General features: G+C 40.7%; 1 long non-coding RNA gene across 4 annotated transcripts; it reads right to left on the bottom strand.

Moving 5' to 3' along the window:
• On the bottom strand, nucleotides 9,043–11,202 carry LOC110434349. Of its 4 annotated transcripts, XR_002451775.1 has the most exons (5): nucleotides 10,855–11,202; nucleotides 10,435–10,770; nucleotides 10,040–10,122; nucleotides 9,633–9,681; nucleotides 9,043–9,303 (listed from the first exon to the last, which is right to left on the bottom strand). It is a non-coding gene; the product is annotated as an uncharacterized LOC110434349 (long non-coding RNA). The 4 variants fall into 4 exon arrangements; XR_002451776.1 differs by having other exon boundaries at nucleotides 10,427–11,202; XR_002451774.1 differs by having other exon boundaries at nucleotides 10,435–11,202.

Genomic DNA, 11,647 nt, shown 5'->3' with positions numbered 1-11,647 from the left:
GGTGTTTGTCTATTTCTGCAGAGGGTTAGCAAGAAATATGGAGGAAAGGCCCACATGTCGGGTTTACATAGAGATATTAACGTGCCGCGCAATTTTCTATCATCTAGAAGACTCCAGAAGCCACGGGAACAAACGGGAGGCCGAACGGGCCTAGGGACAGGGCGTCCGCCCTCCCCCGTTGGGCGCCCGCCCAAGTGCCTCAGCCAATCAGGCTCCACCTCGCGGATTATGCTCCACCGACCTAAGGGATCAAGGAAAACCATGCGATTAAGGTCAGTTTGATCCGACGGCCCACGTTCATTTGGAGGGGCTATATAAGCAGGCCCCCGGGCCCCTGGAGGAGGCAATCCCCATTATTCATTAGCATATTTTTCAGAGAGGATTCAGAGAGAGAGGTTCCTTTAGGGTTCCAACCTCATAGGGCTTAGCATCCAATGTGAGAGTAGAATTAGTTCTACTAGATTGAGAGAGATAGAGTGGAGGTGTAGATCGGAGGAAGCCCGGCCTGTCGGTGTCTACTCCGAGGTTGTACCTGCGGGATCAAGTCTCCTAACCCGAGGCTTGCTCCTAGGATTCTTCAGTATTTCGACTTCTAAATTCTAGTAAGTTTTTTGTTTTATTGTTCTTTGGTTTATGAGTTTACTTTGATCTCTTCGCGTAGAGTTTAGAGTAATCATCTCTAGCGTAAATGTGGTGTTTTGGCTAGGATACTCATAGATATCCCTTGTCTAGCCGGACCGTGGTAGTAGTGAGGAACGTGACATTTCTGAGTTACCTTTGTAGCCCATATCCCGTTAGCAGGATTGATAGGGTTTATAGGTGCGGTTCAAACATCCTCTGTGGTGTCTAGATTCCGTTAGCCTCCCCAACAGAACAGTAAATCATCCTTACCAAGGTTAGAACGAGAGTGCGGTTGTAGTCTTCTCTATACATCGCTCACATCGAATCACATTGTTTGTAGCCTAAAGGGTAGTAGCAATAGATTTGGTTAGTCAGATGCACGCTTTCTCCCAGTGGTAAAAATATAAATACGATACTCTGGCTAACCTCTCGGGTGAAGTACTCACCGATATCCATGCGCTTGCGGATCATTTCCTAATGGCGTTAACAAATATCAACAAGCATTTCTGACGCTGTTGGTGGGGAGAAAGACTGTCTGCTGAGATAACTTTGAGTCTTGCTATTATCTTGTATTATACTTTTATACTTTTATTCTTTTATCTTTTTATTTTTTTTCATCTTTATGGATAACTCAAATTCCACACCTACTATTGAATTTTTTGCACCTTCGGAGACCAGCCATAGACCATGGGAGTCAACAAGTCCTTTCTTTGCCCCTAATTATGATCTGTGTCCGGAGTTGATTGCAATAGGTCAAAACCAACCCTTTTCTATAGCCGAGGTCCTATCTTTTAATCAATAAGATAATGAACTTTTAGCTACACCTAGGGAATCTTTTAATCTTTCTATAAATTCTGGTTTAGACCTAGCCCTACAAGACCATGTTTTCCCTCGATATTTTCACATTGGTCTTAATCCCCTTTGGTAGAGTTTTTATTTCTTTATCTGTTAGTAAAGCAAGGTATGTCTTCATTTGTGGACATCCTTCTTGCACTAGTCTTCATAAAAAATCCTAGAGATAGAGAAGGAATCATCTCCCATACGAGGAAAGGAAGTTTCAATAGTCGATTTCCAAACATTTCAATCCCATGATTTGGCTGTCCAACCCAAACTAGTAGTGCTCCAAAATCATCTAAGGGAAGAAGAAATTCTTCCTTTGAAAATTCATTTTGGGATGAGCTTAAACTTCCTTCTTCATAAGAGACCTTTGAGTGCATATAGTCTGAACCTTCCTAAGAAGGGATCTCTTAGAAAGCATCTCAAATCCAATCCCTCTGATGGACATCTAGGAAGACTCAAGGATGGCGTCTTAAGTGATGCAATAGAAGGAGAGCAAAGCCATTTAGAACACAATCTCATCTTCTCCCCTTCTACGCCCACTTTTGATGACTCGTTCGAACCTATCTTTAAACCCATCCTTGAGCCTAATAATTTCTACTATGCTCTTTCTCTTGAACCTCCCAATGATCCTATGAATCTCTGTAATACCCGATTTTAAGGACAAAACCAGATATGCACCATATGTGAGTTTTAGAAGTCAAATCTCACATATAGCTACAAATAAGGGGTAATATCAAAAGACAATACATAAATATATAACGTACATAATATAAAAGAGATAACCTTTAGCATCAAACAGCGGATAGACAACTCTAAACCTCGGGTATTAACTTCTCTCCACAGGATCCAACTGACTGGTTGATCACAAGCCCAAAACTTCTCCTGAGGTGTGGGGGAAATTGCAAGAGTGAGTCCATATCGAACTCCACAAGTATAGCAACTAGATTGTATAGATCCCACAATCTCATGATCAATGTGACATAAATAATGTAAAGCATTAAATAATAAATAATGGGCATATTTAACACACAAGAATCATCATCGTCGATGCAAGAATCCCCAAGGCCGCTCATGACCGTGAGCATGGCTAGTATACCAGTTTTACACTCTGCAGAGGTTGTACATCTTTACCCATTAGTCATGATTTACCGTTTCGCCCGAGGTAGCTAGTCTCTTAACCCCCTTCCTAGGGAGGTCGGCAGGGATCACTATGAAGCCTTTCAAAGGTTTTGTCTAACAAGTTAGGGCCATTAGATTCACTCGGCAGGCAGATATAGAGCCCCCCTTCCATGGCACATAACCCGCAGCCTATACACACGGACAGAGGCCACACTATACCCAACGTGTCTAGCCATTCTTACGCCATTTAAGGTAACCGCTAACAAGCTAGAAAAAGATCCTCATACTGAGCTAAAGCCAGAGCCATTATAGCCCTCATGGTTGCACTGTTGTCCCGGTTATCACTTACAGATAAATCATCAAGTTGCTAAAAAGTCATTTTTATCATTTATTACTTAACATTAATCTAGTCACACGATCATGGTCACAGAAATAAAATCCAAATGCTATACTTGCCTTAATCCAAAAGCTCTTGCTGATCCTTATAGTTCCGCTGGTCTCACTTGTCCAAGGCTCTGATCGTGATCACCAAAAACTGCTCACCGTCTAATCACGATCATCGATCACACAAACAATTCAAGACAACATACACGAAGCAAACAAGGCTACAATTAGAACAGTACACCAATCATAAAAAAACAGTATGAAAAGTTTATAAAATGATTCTACGCATCGCTACGATTTCATAGATGTAAAGATCACGAAAATCGAAGCTAAAACGGAGAAGATATGAATTTTCCTATTATTTTATATAGAAAAGTAATTAATTAAATTGGATCACGAAATTAAAAAGTTTCAAACTGAGTAAATAATATTACTAACATGTAGAGTTCATTAAAATGAATCCAACGCAATTTGAATGGGTCAAATCAGAGTTAAGATAATTATTTTATGGCCAAAAGAAAGTGAGTGGCAATTCTGTAAATTTTGTGAAAACGTATTTTGGACCTAAGCCTTTGTTTACATTTTAGAATTTGAAAAGCGTATTTCTGGAATTACGCTATAGGACTGCGGGTTAGATATCTAAAAGGCCAGGGGCTCTTTAGAAAAACGCCAGGCCGAAAGGGTATGGACGAATAGGGGCCGTTGATCTTGGATCGGGTGGCTCAGATTAGAAGCTGGGAAGGAGAGAGGGGGTGCTCGGCCGGAACAGGGCCAGCCGCGGTGGCGCCATGGCCGGGGAGCCAAGCTCCTCGCCGGAGTTGAGCGGGACTACGATTCGGAGCGTCCTAAGACAAAATAAAAATACCGGGAGGTAAAGGAGACAAACGCGAACTCACCTAGAGGCTTATTACGGGTAGAGGGAGCTCGTAGCGGAACGGCGACGGGGAATGGCGGATCGGGGCACTCCTGCAACATTCGGCGTTGATGTGAGGGCGCTAGGGTGCGATAGAGAGCAAGGTGGAAAGCTAGGCAACTTCGTAACCTCAAACCGAAGCTCGGCACGCGAGTGTTGGTGACCTTGAGGCAGCGCGGAGCTTGGACCACGGCAGCGGGGAAGCTCCGGCTCGGGAGATCCCGATATAATGTCCAAAAGGACTACGGCGGCGCTTTCCTGGAATAGATTCGAAAGAGCGATGCCGACGGGTGCCAAAAGACTTTATAGGGGTCGGATGGGGCTTGGATTGGAAATTCCCGTGAAAACTGGGATACGGAGATCGGCATCAAAACAGAGTCCCGGTTGCGCCCGACTCGGGGTTGAAGAAGGGCGACTGACGAGGGGGGCCCACCTGTCGGTGACCAGAGGCGCGGGGTCTGCTTGCCAGCCAAAGAAGAGAGGAGAGGGGAAAGGAGAGCGCACGGCCTGCTCGGGAGGAGTTGGGCCGCCAGGAAACTGGGCCGAGCGCGGGGGCAGGGGAAGAAGAGGGAGGGGGAATTTGGTTGGGCCTCTCGGGCCAAAAACAAATGGAGGGAGATGTTTCCCCTTTTTTTTGTTTTGTTTTCTTTTATATAAAAGCCATTTCAAACTCATTTCAAAATCCTTTTTAAATCTGTTTGAAATGATTTGATCTTTAGTTAAATCCACACCAAACAATAAAACAAATGCCCCAAAAATGAATGCACAAACAAGTTGCTAAATCCTATAATAAATTTTAATTCGATGAAAAATATTATTTCTCTATATTCCATGAACACAAAAATACAGAATTAAATCATTTCCACCTATTTCAAAATTTGTAAATTTTTGGGTGTTACAATCTCTCTAGACATCCCATGCATAAGAGTCACCAAGACCATAAGGTGGATCGAGAAGAGCAACATCAATGGCTAGAGGGCATTAAAAATCCATGTGCTATCACCATTGAATGGATGGACAAGGAAGAAGCCTTAATGGATTCTAACTTTGGCTCAATTTCATATGGTGAGTTCTTGACTCCCTTTGAAGATGAGATCCATCCAACTACAGAAGAGGACATAGACGAGACCATTCTAGGAGAAACTCCAAACATTCAGATTAGAGACAATATTAATGAGCATGGAATTTATTTCATAGCCACTTCATTTACTCCATGCTCATATGCAACAGCTTCCCAATCTATTGGTCTCTCCAACATCACCACATTTGAGATCTTCAACCCACTCTTCCTTTCTATTTATAAAAACTTTAAAAGGGTGGTTGTCGATGCATATGTCTATAATAAATATTACAGATCTTGTTGAGTTGATATAGGTTAGCGTTGGAGGGGAAACCACTTCGCCGACATAAATTGATGGTTTCCCAAGGACAAGCTTAGTATCCTAAAATAAGCACTGATCATATCGTAACATGAGCTTTTAATTATTTGCAACATTACCTTGTGTATTGAGCATATAAGGATAATTGTAAAAATATTCCTTTGGGTATTCTTGTCACTAACCTTTCCAGGATTGGAGCAAGAAGATCAGATGAATGACAAGCACAAGGTATGTCCAACCAATCATCATACAACTTTGAATTAAATTCATCCAAACTTGAATTTTACAAAATTTAAGCTTGGGGGAGTACTTTATATAAAAACATCATTTGCCATGTTGCTATGTTGGTTGTCCCTACCTTTGAGACAAGCTTAATTTGTTAAATACTAATCACACTACTTCATCTCACTTGAGTAGATCTCTATAAATGCTCTCATGCTACCTTTATTTGCTTTAGTATATGTCTAGGTTTGGAGTAGTTTCATTTATCTTTTAAATAAGCATGGTGCTTAGTTTAGGAATGATGATCATACTTCCAAGGGATTTTAAATTAAGCATGGCGCTTAGGTTAAAATGCCCTCCTAAATCAAATTAGACATGGTGCCTAGGTTGATTTTTGAGTCGATAGTATGCTATAGTAGATATTGGATATTTTATTGGACTAACCCCTGTAGGAAAACTTTCAATATCGACCTGGGAAGTCCTAAGATAAACTCACACTAGAGACAAAGAGAGAGACACATGAAGGTTAACAATTTACACAAGGAATGCATAGCTCACAAGAGATGATCCATGGAGGGTGCCACAAACACGATACACAATCGCTAAGAAAGGAAAGCTTCCACAAGGTGATATTGTACCATCACTCTTCAAGTAAGGTAACATCTTAAGGTACTTGACTATCACTTTTATAAGCTTCTCCTTGGTTCTGGCGTTCATATGAATAAAAGAGACAAACATGCATGATTTACAACTCTAGATTAACCAACTCAATCAATTCAACATGTTTAGTCCTTCCACCTTTGTGATCCCACACTCCTAATCATATGAGCTAAAATGTTGCACACTCAATCTTTGGAAGATATATATAAAAAAACTACAAAAAAACATAAATATAGATAGATTATCTTTCCATTAGGTTGAGCGATCTGATCTGACAAATGTTTTAAATGCTACACTCATGATCTTATTATCCATCAACTTTGTCTTGCTCACTACGCTTAAGGTTAGAGAAGAACAAATACATTTTTGGTTCTGTTGGTGTTTTTCACCAACAGGGCCCATGCACTTGATCTCTGCCTTGTCTTTATGAGCAGATACACTTCGAGCAAAACCTAAAGGAGTTTTACAACTCCCAGACTCCACCAAGTGAAGGACCTGGATCTACGAGCACAAACACACTGAGCAGGATATTGCCAACGCCGCACTTCGAACTGCTGGGAAAATGAAGAACATGGGTGACACACCGTATAAAGATGTGCAGACGTCAAGGTCCACGCTTGAATCAAATGACGCACCTAAAGAATGAACACGGTGAGAAGTCTTGTTCAGAAGACTTAAAACATTGAACCCTTGCCGAAAGGTAAAATCGGTAGTTATCCATATTTACCCTTTCTACATTTTTCCTTAAATTATTTACTTTCCTTAATTAGCTTGTTTGTTAATCATCCTATCTTGAAAAAAAATTAAAAATGTTAAAAACAGTAAGCCCCATGTGAGTATGCTCGAGGCATAAAACCCATAAGTACATTCACTGTGGTGGCGTAAACATAAAATATTCCTATCCTATAAAAATGAAAATATAAAAATAAATTTATGATCCTACCAAAGAGAGTAACATTTATTGAGGAGGCTCAACATGATAAAGTCTAGATATTTATGCTAACACTTAACCAGTTCCACAAAGCTTTGTCGTCTATTTGAGCTCCACAGAATTCAAGGATCAAAGAAGACTAGCAGACGGAGGACATCCTAATCGCTGTCAGGGCGCTACCGACATTCAAATACACCTCCGCCACCTGCTAGCTACATCAGAAGAAATTACGTCAAAATCCAGCTTGGGGGAGAGCACCCCCATTTATCCAACTAAGTGTTTCTACTCGCGTTTATACTTTACTCAAATAATAAAAAAGATGCATAATCATAAAAACCCAAATAAAGATTTTATGCTTTTATATCTATCTTTGCTTAGTTTGCTAAATAAATAGATAAATAAAGTTTGCTATGAACCCTCATGATAAGCTCTCACATGGAAATGATGAATAGTTGCTCTGCCATGACTAGTTCTCAAAATTGAAATCTCTCTCAAGTTTAGGCATGACTGTTATGAATTAAGATTTGCTCTAAACCTGAACTTGTGGGAAGAGTACGTGATCAACAGTCTAAGTCGTTAACGGATATGATATGGGAAGGTTGAGCTGCTGTTTATCTATTCCAAGAGATACTAGAACTCCAGAGAATTTTATCTTTGAAAATCTTTAAATTGTTGCATGATGAGTTCCTATATGATGAGAGTTTAAAATCCTACCACAGCCATATATACATGCTTATTAGACTATGAACCATACATTTACTTTTTACAGCTTATGAGCATTGAGTGTGGTCAAGCTGTGTAGACCCTTAGGAGCTTGTCATGCGGTTAAAATCAAGATTCACTTGCACGTTCACTCATACATGCTGCTTCTACTCCAGAAGTACGCATCCACATACATCCACTCATTTCCATCTCCAGATTCACCCAAAATTATTCCACTTCTAATCCGGGAGAGAATAGCCAAAAACATTCTCCTATTTCTGCTTTTCCCTATGAAATAAATGCTCGAGTTATCTTGGTTACTACCACTTGCTATATTATTTCAGGAGATGAGTGCTCTAAAAAAATAAAAAAAAGAAAAAAAGGAAAGAGAAAGAATATGAGGAAATAAAAAGGGGCAAGTGCCCAGAACCTCGAAGGAAAGGAAAAGTGAGACGAGAGATAAAAATGGACAAGTGTCCAACAGTAGAATTAGGGGTACAAGATACCCACCTGAGAGAAAAGAAAAAGAAAATATAGAGCATCTCATTCTCCTCAAAAAGCTTCAAAGTGCAAGAAAGGTATGTATCCCCTAAAAAGAACAAAAATAGAATTAGACTTTCACCATTGTTATCACCATCATCACCATACACCATTCACTCGCCACACATGCACATCTTGATTTGACTTATTGACTTGTTCTTCTAGATCCATGGTTTGACTATGCAATAAATGTCTTGTAAGTATGTATGCTTTATCTCCCACCTCTGAGCTCCAAATATCAAAACCTTATTAGAGTAGGGTGAGAGAGAAGGCAATATCACTATGCCTCATACCAAAAATACCACATACTTTGAGAGAAGGCATATACCATTATTGCCTTGGTAAGGATCCAGAAATACCACAAAAGAGAGATTTGAGAGAGTCATACAAGGAATCTCTGAGTTTTATTTGAAAATCTACAAAAACTCCAGAGCTCACTACAAGAATCCTGTGATTTTTTGACTTTCCATTTATGTCATTACATATGAAAATAATGTCACAACATAAGAGTTGTGACAATTAGTTGACAAAAAACTATATGTCAAAAAATCACTGTCATAAAGGATCATGTGACATCTGTATATTCTTTGTCATAAGGTATGACATTGGTTATTTGTCATAATATCTGAGACCTCGCCATGCCAGAAATGCTAATTAGTGACGGTTTAGAGGCTCATTAGTGACGCATATAGCCAAAATGCGTCTCTGATAACAATTTGCAAAAACAAAAAAAAAGAAATCTAGATCCACGGTGTACATTTCTGAATCCCATGTTTCACAATATGATATATTTCACACCAGTACACACATAGTTCACACTTCACAGTAAGTTCTCATGATCGAAATACACAACAGTGTTGAACTATAAGTGATTGCATAGAGTATCCTCCAGAACTACAAAGTAATGGTTGCTTTATAGAATCAATGGCTATACATATACCTACTAGCTACTTCCTTTCCTCTCAGCTCAATGTAGGCCAACTGATCCTAGGCTACAACAAAACAATAGATAGTTAATTAAAGAGATAAATGTATGAAATGTCATTCTGCTAAATTGTTTTCTATAAAACAGCAGGTCGAGGTGCATAGCATACATAGTGAATGATCTCCAATGGCAAATATACTTCCTAGTATGTAAACCTATTGAATATGCAAATATACCATTCATGACAACCCCGACTATTTATCTATGGTTTAGTAATTGGAATTTTATAGGCTGAAAAATAGACCAACAGCAAAAACTAGTTAAACTAAATATCAACACACAAATAATGGAGACAAAAGGTTAGTGCATGAAAGAAGGAACAATGAGTATGCTCACCCAATTATGTAGGTCCATTGCAAATCTGCATGGTCCGATGTGTGCAAATCTGTAAAAAACAAAGTTCACCAAGAATTAGCTAATACTACTTATATACTCACAGACTAGTAGTAAGGATCCATGAGATTCAGACCAGAAGAATAAAAATTATAGCTATCAAAACAAGGATTCATGAGTAATCATGGAAGGCAGTATAATAACTTGATGGTTTGAATATTTGACACATCCATAAGAGCACTTTAGGAAAATGGAAGAATTTTAGAAAAGTTTTTCTGTTGTACAAGTTCAAATGTTATTAAGTGTTTATATAGACATGAAATGCATCAACTGAGTCTACTGGAAGCATTAGAATAAAACTCTGGACCAACAGTTTCCTTGTAGTTCTAGCCTATGAAATGCATATGTACCTTGGTTGAGCTATTAGGCTTCAGATCCTCTGGACTTGAACACAGAGCTGTTAGGCTTCAGATCCTATGAAATTCATATGTACCTTGGTAACAAAATATTGTCAGTAAACATATATTGAACCAGTTTTCGACATATGCCTAGGAATAAACTGCCAAGGACATGATGTGTTCAATAAATTATAGGAATAAACAGGCGCTCAGAATGCTATTGTTTCGGTGTAAGAAAGGAATAATAAGTCAGTAAAACCTTGTGCAAGTTAGTCACCATGTTTTTACTACTTAATCGATGACAAGTTATATGATCAGCTGGAGGATCAAACTAAATGGTCTGATATCCTATTTGCAGTCAGCAATTAAAATAAGGATTGCAATTGTAATCAGGCTTACAGGCTTACATCTGAGAACAAAAAACATGTCATCGCTGCTCTCTAGCTTCCCTGCTGCTTACTTTTCTGCACGAAGTACCTAAACAACAAAAAAACTACTTGACTTGGCTACCAGAAAATTGAAGGGAGGGGGTACCTAATACACGCAGCACATGGAGTCAAGCCGCAGTGGCCTCGCGTCGCCATGGAGCTTGCCCTGGAGTGCGGCAGCGCAGCGACTCCACACCCGCCCGCGCCTGCATCAGCAGTGCCGCCCGTGTCCTGCAGTTCCTACACCTTCTCCGCTGCACGCGCTGCTGCCACCACGCCGCGTTGTCCCCCCGGTCTCGGGCCCTCTCCCTCCTCCTGTAGAAGGTGCGGCCGTTAGGGGATCTGGATGAGGGTCGCGGCGCCGTCCAGATCGGGAGCAGGGAGGCAACGGCGCAGCACCTGCCATGTCTGAGTGGAGGGAGGAGGACGATGACGGCGCCCGCTGCATAGGCCCTCGCCGCCGCCCGCGAACGCTCCATCGTCGGAGCCCGCTGCCTAGGCCCTCGCCGGCGCCCGCTGCCCAGGCCCTCACCGGCGCCCGCGAACGCTCCCTCGCCGGCGCCCGCTGGACGACCCCCTCGCCAGTGACCGCTGGATCCGCCCCTCGCCGACGCGCACTGGACGCGCCCCTCGCCGGCGCTCGCTGGATGGGCACCTCGCCGGCGCCTGGTGGACTCGCAACTGCAGTGGGCGTGCGGTGGCAAAGTCTGGAGTGGGCGAGTAACAACTCCACGAGTCCACGGTTTGGCTATGTGCCTTAGCTACTCATATTCATATAAATATTATCGTATACGCTAATTAAACAAAATAACTTGCCTAACTCAGTGGTAAATCTGTTGCTTGGGATACAGGAGCTCTCAGGTTTGAACCCTCCCTGCTTTGGTATTTTTTATAGATTGATTTTTTATTTTTTTCTAGAAACAGATTGATTTTTTATAGAATGGCATTTTTCTAGAAATAGATTGAGAAAAAAATAGGAAAAGAATGGCATTTTTCTAGAAACAGATTGAGAAAAAAATAGGGAAATAAGAAAAAAAAACTACCCACGTGGAAATTAGATATGCCAACATGGACAAGATTATTTTAAATATTTCTAAAAATATTTTTTAGCACCCAACCTATGTTAATTTTTTTTGACATTTATATATTAGGCCTCATGACATAGTGAATATTGTCATAGTATAGAATTAGA

Source organism: Sorghum bicolor, chromosome 4 (assembly GCF_000003195.3).
Source record: "Sorghum bicolor cultivar BTx623 chromosome 4, Sorghum_bicolor_NCBIv3, whole genome shotgun sequence".
Taxonomy (NCBI): Eukaryota; Viridiplantae; Streptophyta; class Magnoliopsida; order Poales; family Poaceae; genus Sorghum; species Sorghum bicolor.
The sequence above is the reverse complement of the archived record's forward strand: the minus strand, read 5'-3'. Positions and strand labels throughout refer to the sequence as shown.